The sequence below is a fragment of the Pelodiscus sinensis genome, chromosome 6, assembly GCF_052426305.1.
Source record: "Pelodiscus sinensis isolate ZL-2025 chromosome 6, ASM5242630v1, whole genome shotgun sequence".
Lineage (NCBI taxonomy): Eukaryota > Metazoa > Chordata > Testudines > Trionychidae > Pelodiscus > Pelodiscus sinensis.
Genome location: NC_143057.1, coordinates 70,193,581 through 70,205,657, shown reverse-complemented (window position 1 = coordinate 70,205,657; position 12,077 = coordinate 70,193,581). Strand labels below are relative to the sequence as shown.

General features: G+C 42.7%; 1 protein-coding gene and 1 long non-coding RNA gene across 5 annotated transcripts in view; one reads left to right on the top strand and one right to left on the bottom strand.

Annotated features, from left to right (window-relative positions):
- Positions 1 to 290, bottom strand: part of CHD1 (chromodomain helicase DNA binding protein 1) — a 99,525-nt gene extending 99,235 nt beyond the window's left edge. For all 4 annotated transcript variants that reach the window (XM_075932080.2, XM_075932081.2, XM_075932082.2 and 1 more), the window contains exon 1: positions 153 to 290. The gene's annotated coding sequence lies outside the window, so the exon portion shown is untranslated. The remainder of the gene's footprint in view (positions 1 to 152) is intronic.
- Positions 291 to 607: 317 nt separating this feature from the next.
- LOC149524164 (uncharacterized) lies at positions 608 to 11,802 on the top strand. The gene is made up of 2 exons (XR_016349899.1): positions 608 to 746; positions 11,656 to 11,802. It is a non-coding gene; the product is annotated as an uncharacterized LOC149524164 (long non-coding RNA).
- Positions 11,803 to 12,077: the final 275 nt, after the last annotated feature.

Here is a 12,077-nt window from a genome sequence, read left to right as displayed (position 1 = left end):
CCTGGAAGCAACAAACAGGCCCCACTCCCGGCCGGCTTCTTCCCACTCAGCCCCCGGCCTGGCCGCTGAGCCCGGGCAGCCGCAGCGAGTCCAGCTCCACACCTGCGAGAAACTAACGAGCCCAGCCCGCGCCCGAGCAGGCCGCTTCCTACCTGCGCGTGTCCCGGCCGGGCCTCCCCAGGGCTGCGCTGTCGGGACACAGCGTTATCCCAGCGGAGAGCAAAGTGCTGCCTACAGCCCGGGCTCGGGGGCTGCTCCGGCCGCCGCCGGGCCTGGGCCGCTTCTCCCGCGCCGGTCGCACTGGGCCCCTCGCTGACCTACACGACAGGCTGGCCCGCGGCGCCTCGCACAATGAAGCCCGAACCGGGAGCGGGAGAGAACCAGGGTGCCGCTGTGCCGCTGCCGCCACCGCTTAGGTCCTCCCGGCCGCCGCCATCACGCTACCACCGCTCAGTACAGGCTCCCCCTCCCTCGGTCCGATGGAAACCCCGGGTGTGATGTCAGCCCGGCGCCCTGGGACAGTGTGTGAGCAGAGGGAGGAGCTACGCGAGAAGGCAGGACTGGAGCAGCCGGGAGTAAAGTGGCGGCCTGACAGGGAGCAAAGGAGAAGGTGGCGGACGCTGGGCGGCATAGCAACTAAGGGTGAGAGGCAGAAAGCAGGCAGGGTGAAGCCAAGGGTCATTCACTGTTGGGCCTGCTACCGGCATCAGTCAGCAGTGGAAACTTACATCTGCAGTGTCCCAGATGTAAGTAGTTGCATTCTTCTCTAACTTTGGTCAGATCTTTCTTGGGGCCACCGTGAACCTGGCTTATTTTAAAAATCTTGGCTCGATTTGGCTTCTACCACGAACCTTAAGAACAAGTTTAAAATGGTTCCTATCCGTTTGTTTTCTTCCAGGTTTGTAAGTAACCTCACACTAAAACAGGAAGGTGATCGTTCCCACGCCATTTCTGGGTTTATATGCACTAAGAAAGACAGTAGCATGCTCTTCCTGAGACATGGAAGCCTACACTACTGGAAGATTTTTTGCTCTCACTCCAGCTGTTCTCATCTTCATGGGACTGATGAAGTGAGACTATTATTGGACCATTTATTTAATGTTAGTAAACATGGGGGGAGGGGGAAGGAGAAATCACAGGGATTAAATATTTGTCAATAACTATTACATTCTCAGTATTGTTGATTTAAAGTCCAGGTATTTCCAGATAATATACTACATGCATAATGTTTCTGTTGTGTTGTACATATTATATATATTCCATTCAACAGCCATTTCTTTGCCAAAAAAAACAAAACTCTGATTCCAGAATTCCATCCATTATATCCTGCTTTGTACACTGCAAGGCTAGATTCATTATATGTTAAGGCCAGCAGGAACTATTGTGATTGTAAAATCTGACTTCCTGAATAACACAGGTCACAGAAATCCCTCAAAATAATGACTCGATCTTTTAAAAAAAAAAATTTAAAATTTATCACTGGTGGAGAACCTAAGTAGAGTTGCCTGTTAGTTGTGTGCTTTTGCGACTGCTCAGGAGTGATTTAAATGCCATCCAGCTGATTAACAGCCCATAGCTAGGTTTTATTTCTACTGGGGGTGTGAATTCACACATGCCTTGGTTCACATAAAAGAATATATTCTGCACTTGGATGGAAAAGATTAGAGGAAACATTGACCACAACCCTTGGTAAACTTCCAGTTGTGAATTATTCCCACTGTTCAAAATTCATGCCTTACTTCCAGTTTGAATTCGTCTAGCTTCACTGCCAACCACTAGATATTGTTATACCTTTCCCTGCTACCTTGAAGAGCTCATATATTAAATGTATCCTTCATGTAGATATGTATAGACTATAAGCAAATCACTTCATTACTTTTTCTTTTAGATATATAGAGTGTGTTCCTTGAGTCTGTCGCTCTAAGGCAGCCATGGCCAACTAGCAGCTCGCGAGATGCATTCGGCTCCCCCCCATATAAGTGCAGCTCGCGAAGCTGCCCCTGCACTCCTGAAAACGGTTCCTGTCTCCCGGCTCCCTGTGCTCACTGGGGCAGAGGAGCCATCCAATATGACCATTCAAAATGGCATCTTCAAGATGGCAGTGTCCAGTGGGAGAGTGATGTGGCCAGAAAGCCTTTAACCACGTTTCTTAAAGGGACAGTCCTTTTTTTTCACTTGACCAAATGCGGCTGGGGGCTTCTTCTTTTTTTCATTGCTCAACAGCTTCCCCGGCTCTTTGTGCTATATGCACAACTATTTTGGCTCTTTGCCTATAATGGGTTGACCACCCCTGCTCTAAGGCTTTGTTTCTAATCCTTTAATCATTCTCATGGCTCTTTTATGAATTGTCTCAAATATATCAATATCCTTCTTGGTAAATCTAGCAGCAGTTGCAACATTGCTAACTACCCTCTCTACTCCTACTCAAGATTCCTCTGTTCAGCATCCCAAAATTGTATTAGCTTGTTTTTAGTCACAGCATCACATTGGAAGTTCATATTCAGCTGATTATCCATTAGAATCCCCCAATCTTTTTTTGAGTCCCCGCAACTTGCGATAGTATACAAGAATACCTAATGTATACACGGCCCTTGTCTCTATTTATCTGCCATTTTGTACCCTCAGAAATTATATATATTCTGTCATACTCCAACTTCTTGCTGTTATTTACCAGATAGATTTTGCTTACACGGCTAGCACCATGGGACAATTGTGGTGACAGCTTTTAAAATCTTAATCACAAATGCTTACAGACAAGGTTTCATTTATAGTGTTACCAGGTATTTACTAACTAGAGGTATGAGTTTCAAAGCCATTCAAGGACTTGTAAGAATGTATTGTTTGCTTATTGAAACAAAGATAGCAAAGGGGAAGTATCATAAATAGGTACTAAAAAGAGTTGCTGGATTATTATAATAACTAGAATGAGGAAGTTAGACAATATTTCCCTGCTTGTTGTGCTATATTAATCTGGAGAGCAGAAGCCTAGCACAGCCTAAGACAACAGTAATTAATGCCAAAAGAACATTTCAGAGTGAATATTTGGAGTCAGATATTTGTTACATACCTGTTGGCTGCTAACTCTCTTGAAGGGTAGGCAAGGGGCGATGGCAAGAAAGAAAAGAGTAGATGGTAAGTGAAGAGAAGGTGGGTGATAGCTGGCTGGGTGGGAAGGGCAGTGTAGGCTGCTAGTGACAGCAGGGGAGGGGAGAGAAGTGGAGGATATGCAGGGGGGCAACTGCAGGGAAGGATGAGTGACAGCTACCTGGGCAGAAGGAGTGGGTGGTAGGTAATGGAAGGAGGTTGATAGCAGGAAAGGGGAGGATGGGTGACAGCTGACTGGGCAGGAGGGGTAGGATAGTTGTTAGGCCATGACAGGGAAAAATAGGGTTAGTGCAGGCAATGGCAGGGGAGGGGAGAGGAAGCTGCAGGAGATAGCAAGGGAAAAGAGGTAGGTAACTATCAGCTAGGTGGGTGGAAGCTAGAAAGCCTTGCTCTGGCTGCTGCACTGCAAGGACTGGACAACTAAACTGTTCACCATCCGCTGAGGTGACAGTTGGGATCCCCAACAGCCCCGCTTTAGAACTCTAGAGCTGATCCTGGAACTGGGAGAGCCTGATTGGCTGGAGCTTGTAATGAAGCTGCCATCTCAGCCAAAGAGGTTTCAAAGTACAGATGGAGACTGGAGAAGAGGCAGCTACCCTTCCACTTCTCACAACCTTAGAGAAACTGCAAAACCCTGTTTTTTTATCTTGCCTTTTCCTTACTGCAGGAGTTCTCAGACTTCCTTGTGCATTTCTGACAACAAAAATTGCTACCTGCCCCCAGCAGGGGGGATTGAACCCTGAGCTAATCCAAGTCCCCCATCCTGGCTAGGAGGATCAAAGCCAAAGCCCCACTGTCTTAGGTGGAGGGAGGTGAGGGGACCAAGATGAATCCCAAGCCCAACAGCCCTGGATGGGGCGGGAGGTTAAAGACAAAGCCCAAGAGCTTCAGCCCCAGGTGGGAAACCTGAAACCCTGAGCTTCACCACCCAGGGCTGAAATCCTCATGCTTTGGCCCCAGGCAATGGGGTTTGGGTCCCAGGAAATTAAAATGGGGTCTTCAACCACTTTAAGAATCACTGCATTACAGTGATACCACACTAGCAGCATTTAAAAACAAATTAAGCTCGGTCCTTGAAGTGAGGAGAGATGGGATTTGTTGAAATACGTTAAAGTGTCCAGAAAAAAAATCACAATGATTCAAAGCCTTGAAAACCTTTCTTAAATAGATTGACCTTCTTGTCAAAGAAAAGCAAGAAAGAATTTAGTGATGTGATGGATCACTGGAAGTCTTTAAACCAAAACTGGATGTCTTTTAAAATATATGTTCTAGTTCAGCCAGAAGCTATAGGTTTAGTGCAGAAATTACTAGGAAAATTCCATGGCCTGTATTATCTAGGAGTTTAACTTAGATTTTCATAATGGTTCTTTTGCCCTTAAAATCTATGAACATGTAAGTTTACAAGTACCATTGATTCATCTGTGGTAAAATGCCATGGTGATGGATTTGCAAGGGATTTATTCAGGTCCCATTCAAGTCAGTTGAAAAACTGCCTCCACAATGGTGCAATAACAAGCCTTAAATGAGGAGTTCATCCCTATGAAACAAACATGGTCCACAGAACTAGGAAAATCTTGAGAAAGTAAGCATCTAATCCTGAATGAAAGCAGAGAAAGGAAATAGAGGGTATCTACTGAATCACAGAATCCTAGGGCTGGACTAGACCTCAGGAGGTCATCGAGTCCAGCCCCCTGCCCAAAGCAGGACCAACCCTAACTAAATCATCCCATCCTTTGTCAAGCCAGGACTTAAAAACCTCTAAGGATGGAGATTCCACCTCTCTAAGTAACCTTTCCAGTGCTTCACCACCCTCTTACTGAAATAGTTTTTCCTAATATCCAACCTAGACCTCCCCCACTGTAATTTGAGACCATTGCTCCTTTTTCTGCAATCCACCACTACTGAGAACATTGTGGGAGACCATATCAAAAGTTTTGCTAAAATTAAGGTGCATCACATCAACTGACTTCCCCATGTCCACACAGCCAGTTACCTCATCATAGCAGCTAATCAGATTGGTCAGTCATGGATTCATTGAGAATCCCCTCCATGATTTTTCCAGGGACTGAGGTAAAGCTAACTGGTCTGTAGTTCCCTGGATTGTCCTTCTTCCCTTTTTAAAAGATGGGCACCACATTTGCCTTTTCCCAGTCATCCAGGACCTCTCCCAATCTCCACAAGTTTTCAAAGATAATGGCCAAAGTCTCTGCAATGATATTTGCCAACTCCCCCAATACCCTCAGATGCATTAAATCCGGATCCATGCACTTGTGTATGTCTAGTTTTTCTAAATAGTTCCTAATCAGTTCTTTCTGTACCGAGGGTTGCCCACCTCCTTACCATACTGTGTTGCTTAGTGCAGTAGTCTTGGGGCTGACCTTGTCTGTGAAGAGAGAGGCAAAAAAAGCATTGAGTCCTTTAGCTTCTCCCACATCATCTGTCACTAGGTTACCTCCCTCATCCAGTAAGAGTCCCACACACTCCCTGATCACCCTCTTATTGCTAACATGCCTATAGAAACCTTTCTTGTTTCACTTCACATACCTTGCTAGCTGCAATTCCAATTGTGCTTTCGGCTTCCTGCTTACTCCCCTGCATTCTTGAGCAATATATTTATACTCCTCCCTAGTCATCTGACCAAGTTTCCACTTCTTATAAACTTCCTTTTTGTGTTTAAGATTTCACCAAAGATTTCACTGTTAAGCCAATCTGGTCACCTACCACATTTGCTTTTCTTGCCAGATGTTTGGGATGATTTGTTCCTGTGCCTTCTATAAGCCTTCTTTAAAATACAGCCAGTTCTCCTGAATTCCTTTCCCCCTCATGTTAGTGTCCCAGGGGATCTTGCCCATCAGTTCCCCGAGGGAGTCAGTCTGCTTTTCTGAAGCCCAGGGTCTGAATTTTGCTGCTCTCCTTTCTTCTTTTGTTCAGGATCCTTAAATTCGATCATCTCATGATCTCTGCTGCCCAGGTTGCCACCCACATCTACTTCCCCTGCTAGTTCCACCCTGTTTGTGAGCAGCAGGTCAGAGTATGCCCCTGGTTTGTTCCTTCAGAACTTGTACCAGGAAATTGTCCCCAACATTCTCCAAAAACTTCTTGGATTGTCTGTGTACTGCTGTATTGGTCTCCCAAGAGATGTCAGGGTGATTGAAGTCCCCCATAAGAACCAGGACCTGTGATCTGGAAGGTTCTCTTAGTTGTCTGAAGAGAGCCTCTTCTGCCTCATCCACCTGATTTGGTGGTCTATAGCAGACACCAACCACAACATCACCTCTGTTGCTCCTACCTCTAAACTTAACCCAAAGACATTCAATGAGCTTTTCTCCCTCTATATACTGGAGCTTAGCAATCATACTGCTCTCTTACATACAGTGCAACTCCTCTTTTTCTCCCCCGTCTGTTCTTCCTGAACAGTTTATGCCCTTCCATGACAGTGTTCCAGTCATACGAGTCATCCCCCCAAGTCTCCCTTATTCCAGTCAAATCATAGTTCTTTGACTATGCCAGGGTTTCTAATTCTTCCTGTTTGTTCCCATGCTTCTTGCATTTGTGTACAAATATGTTAGATAACTAGTTGATTGCTCTACCTTCTCCGTTCGAATCAGGGGTCCTCTTTTGTTGCTCTTTCTTCCTTGTGTTTCTTCCTAGTATCCCACTCTCCCACTTAACCTCCTCACTAGCAAGCCTGCCCGCGAAGATGCTCTTTTCTTTCTTGTTTAGTTGGATACCGTCTCTTCCTAGCAATCCTTGTGCAGGAACTGGGTCCCATGGTCAAAGAAACCAAAGCCTTCTCTCTGACACCACTTGTGCAACCACGCATTTACTTCCACGATTTGACGATCCCTACCTGGACCTTTTTCTTCAACAAGGAGGGTGGACGAGAACACTACTTGCATTTCAAATTCTTTGATTCTTCTTCCCAGTGTTACATAGTGAACCTGCTCAAAGTCATTCTTGGCCATATCATTAGCTCCCACATGGAGAAGCAGGAAGGAGTAGCGATCCAAAGGTTTGATACATTTTGGAAGACTCTCAGTCACATCCTGAATTCTAGCTCCTGGTAAGCAGCACACTTCTTGAGATTCCAGGCCTGGTCGGCAAATGGATGACTCTATCCCTGTGAGGAGAGAGTCCCCGACCACCACCACCCATCTTCTTCTCTTGGGGGTGGTGATCGTAGAACCTCCATCCCTAGGACTACGCATCCTATGCCTTCTTCTGATCCCTTCCCTGAGAGGTCTCTGCCAAAGCATTCTCCACCGTAGTACCTGTGCAGAGAGCCTGAAAGTGGATACTTACCTCTAATGGAATTGGGGATACCTGCGTTAGCTTTTTTCTCCTGGAGATTACATTTCCTTATTCTGTACTGCCTTCACTGGTTCTTCAGTCTTCTGTGCCTGCAGTATTAAATGCTGCCTTTTATCGAGAAAGTCTTGATCTTCTCTGATGGAGTGCAGGGTTGATACTTGGGCCTCGAGTCCTCTAATTTTTTCTTCCAATATGGCAACCAGCTTGCACTTAGTGCAGATGAAATCCCTTCTATCTTCTGGGAGAAAAAAGAGAGTGTAGGCATCAACCAGTTTTTACATTGTGTCTAATCTAAAGATTTATCAGAAGTGCCCAAGGAAGAAAGAATTTAAAATTCCTATCAATAACAACAACAAAGTGGACAACCTAGACAACTTCAGTTACTTAATTACAAAGTACAGTTGGCTCTTTAATAAGCATTCAAACTCTAAATATCACCAAAGATACCAAATGCTAGTCAAACAAATCCTTCTACTTTCCCATCTCAGTTCTAAAATCCTTTACATGATCCTTATTATCCAAAACAAAATATATTTCAGTTTTTTCCCAAATCAGGGAAAATATGTAGAAAAGCATTAGCTATAGAAAAAGTAGCTACAATTAAATACATTCAAATCTGGTGTGTGTTAGAAACACCGAATAAATCCCTATTGCCAAACAATACATTTTTAAAATTCATAGTTATATCTACTACAGATATAGTGCTTGGTCATGCCCTGAGGGCAGGAGACTGGACTTAATGACCTCTCGAGGTCCCTTCCAGTTCTAGTATTCTGTGATTCTATAGTGATGGCAGTCATTTGGAGGAGAAGGAAATCAGGCACTGTTTCCAAGTAAAATGATTGGTTTAGAAACCCGTGCCATCATTAATGTGGGAAAATCACACTGTCAAACAAAAGTAAAAATATAATGATTTACAGTACACATATCTAAATTTCTTTGCATGAATTCCAATACTAGAGTTGGAATTTATATTGGAAATATAGGTGGATCTCTACATCTGTATATAGCTGATGGGGCTTCACCCGCAACATTTCCTTCACAAGATCAAAACATTAAACCAGAAATATTTTAAGCAAGTGTATAACTTCATGCAAATGAATAGTCCCAATGAATGGTTAAAGCCTTGTCTTCACTAGGAAGTCTTTAGCTCAACTTTCTAATGTGAAAGCTACAAAGTGCCTTGTCTTTGCTGAGATTTTGCCTTGTGTTATCATATATGTTCTCAGGACTTAACAACATACCTTTTTCCCTAGTGCAGTTGCATGTTAAGTGTTTCCATGATCAGGTTTTTAATGAAGTTATTTTTGCACACAACATCACTTATCACAAAGCTCCTAAAGCCATGGGCTATTTCTGCCTTTTGTTTATTAGATTAGCATGTTATTGCATGTTTCACACATACATTGTCAATGTATTGCACAAATTAGAGGCACAGATTTGCACTTAACACTTACATTATTTTAAAATCTGACTTTTGAAGTTATCATTTTGAGAGTAAAGGTACCGGTTCATGCTTTTCAGACTATCTGCAGTGAAGGAAGACAATTTTGCATTGATTTAAAATCAGTTCACATTTAGGAGCTTTTCTTCATAATCATAAAAGCATAAAAACCTTGTATTTTAAAAATAAAGGCCTGTAAGCTGCAGTTTTTCATGAGATAAGATAAATACCTAATACAAATAATAAGCATACCTGACCTTGTACCATATATTTAACACTACTAGTTTAGTGCTGTCTATTTCCTTTGAAAAACAGTGCCTACATTTCTCTAATACATCTTTTCTATTATTATGTATTATGGTAGTGCTTAACAGCATAATATAAACAATAAAAAGATGGTCCCTATCTCCAACAGCTTACAGTTTAAAGTCTTATGTACATGGCCTTGTCTATCTCTTCACTCTTCTATTCCCCTATTGTTATTATATTCAGTCTTTCATTCTGTTATCTGTGTTTCCATCATCATTCTCTTTTATTTTGGTTAGCCTTTGGAGCTCCAACCATGGTGATTTATCTAGGTGTTTATCACTGTATGAGAGTATTTCATCTTTCGTTCCCTTCTCTCTATCCCTCATATATACTCTGTTACCCTAGTTCTTTCAGTTGTTTCCTTTCTTGCCATTCAAGTGACTTCTCACTTCTCCCAGGACTTCCCTTCTCATCTACAGCCTAATCATTTATTTTTCAGTACCAGGCCCTGTCTTAGGGCAAGGTGAGCAAGGCAGTTGCCCAGCGCCCACCCATGTGGCTTCTCAGATCTTCCTCAGTCTCCCCATGGATGAAGCCGCCGAAGTAGAAGTCATGTGTGGTTGAGTAGGTGGTGTTCACCATTGAGGGCATTTGAGAGGAATAACCATTGTAGAGGAGGGTAGAAATGATAAAGAGAAGTCAGGGTAAAGAGAATGGAGGCTCTATGTGGGAGGGGAGGGAGTTAGTGAAATAAAGCATAAAGGGCACTGGGCACAATAGGCAGTGTTGTGGGGGTGGGCAGCTGTAAAGAGGATCAAGATTGTGCAAGAGTGAAGGGGTTGCAAGCCACAAGAGGAAGGGGTTGCGGGGCAGGCATAGACAAAAGGAGGAGAAAGTGGCCACCCAGCCCAATGTAAACAGGAGCGGGGGGGGGGGGGGGAGGAAGGGAAAGGAAAATCCTCACATGTGCTTGTGATAAGAGTCTCTATTGCAGTAGTTGTCCCAGGGGACTGGCAAACAAGTAGGCCAGGAGATAGTCTTCAACAACAGGAGCAAGAGTGGATGGAATGTGGGGAGGACCCTGTCCAGCTCCCCTACTCACCAGCTGCACAGCAGTAGCAATGCTAGCAGCAGCCACCTCAACTGCTACCCACAAAGCGACAGGCAACAGTGAATGAAGCAGGGGATTGCAGGAAGAAAAAGGAATGTTGTGATGTTTGGGGGATCATTTAGTTCAGTAAGGGGTTCTATCACCACATGCCCTGTAACTTAGAGTGTGTTGGTGCTATGTGACTATGGTTTATATGCTCTCATGGCCCTTGTACTCCTTTCAGGTGACATTAACAGCCCTTTTAGTCCTGAATCTTCCCAAATCCAGCCTTTCTGATTTCTTAATTACTAGACATTTGAGCTATTCATTTGTTTCCTTGAAGGTATGAAATCAGTTCTCTAATTATTAGTTCACTCTGGCACACACATTTCACACAGTTTGCATACTAGAGATCTACTTAGTTTATTTTATAGAAAAGAGACCAATTCAAAGATGAAATAATGAGGCAAACATATACAAGTTATTCTGAAAATAAACATAAAGACACAATTCCATTTAGATAAAACCCCTTCAGTACAATATATGTTTGCATTCAAATAGTTTCTCAGCATAACTCCTAGCTACAGAGGATCCAGAGTTTTACAGATAGCTTCTTGTCTAGAGGCTGTGTGTCAGGCTCTGAATAGATTTCATGTCAAACCCCTTCCATTTTAAAAGGGTGCATTTGTTCCCTTCAGGCACTGTAGACATTCAAAGTGAGGGAAATTTCCAGTTATCTCAATATGTTTCCATTAACTGGAATGTCCGATCACTGTCTTTTCCTAGGTTGTACAATGGATCATTACTTGAGTCCAGTTTTGTATAAATACTTAGTCAGAGGTGCCTCTCCCTGTCTGATCATTCGCTGCCATGCTGTGAGGTGTTTATGAGTACAGTTCTCTGTATAAGCAGATACGTATATTCATAACCATAGTTGTATACATATCTCATGATTTCTTAGTTTAGAACACCACAGGCTTTCATAACAGATCTCTAATTTTTACTGTACAATAACATTGTATACAATCAGTTGTTTTCAATGCTTATTTTTGGGGTTAAACCATCTGTTCTCATCTTTGGGTGTATGGACTCTGATTGTCACAATGGTTTCATAGTTAATACAGTTTAATGTTGCCCTGGAGAACTGGATTATGTTCCTGTCTCTGCTTGAGAGTTCCTATATGATTCTGGGAAAGACACTGTTATGTTCAAATTAAAAAGTACAAGTCACAGGATAAAAAACAAAGCACATATGGAATGTAATATGTAGCTTGCCTCAATATATAAAACGAGTGGAAGGATGAGTATTTTTGTATTGACCTAGGGGATAGCATTATATTATATTGATTGAGTTATCTTATTATGGGCTTGTTACTTCCAAAATCAGACTTCAGAAACCCTAAGAATTACCTGCCTATATTTGTAATTTAATTCTAAGTTTTTCTGTTTTTGGTAGGTGAAAGGGGGTGGCCTGGCCTAGAGGAATTGCTCCCCAGAACAGACTCATTCTCTCACCTCCAGGAGAACATGGATACAGACTTCAGCTCAAAGGATTGATGCTCAGGCAGAAATTCCTCAAAAATAAAAAAAACTTTTTATTTTACATCAGATTTCCTAATGTATCTAAAACAAAAGAACATTATGAAAACACAGCAAATCTAAAACATATATTAAAAAGAATAAAACCACTCTTTTTAAACAAAAACGTTTTAAATTTAGATTTAAAGTACCCAAAATTGCAATATCCTACAATTAGAAAATAACTTTAAGAGGTTAAATTTTATGTGCAATGATCAGTTACAGATAAGGTACATATACAATCATTCAGTTTTATTATCTCAGATACAACCATTCTTACATTCTAGATATTCCTTATAG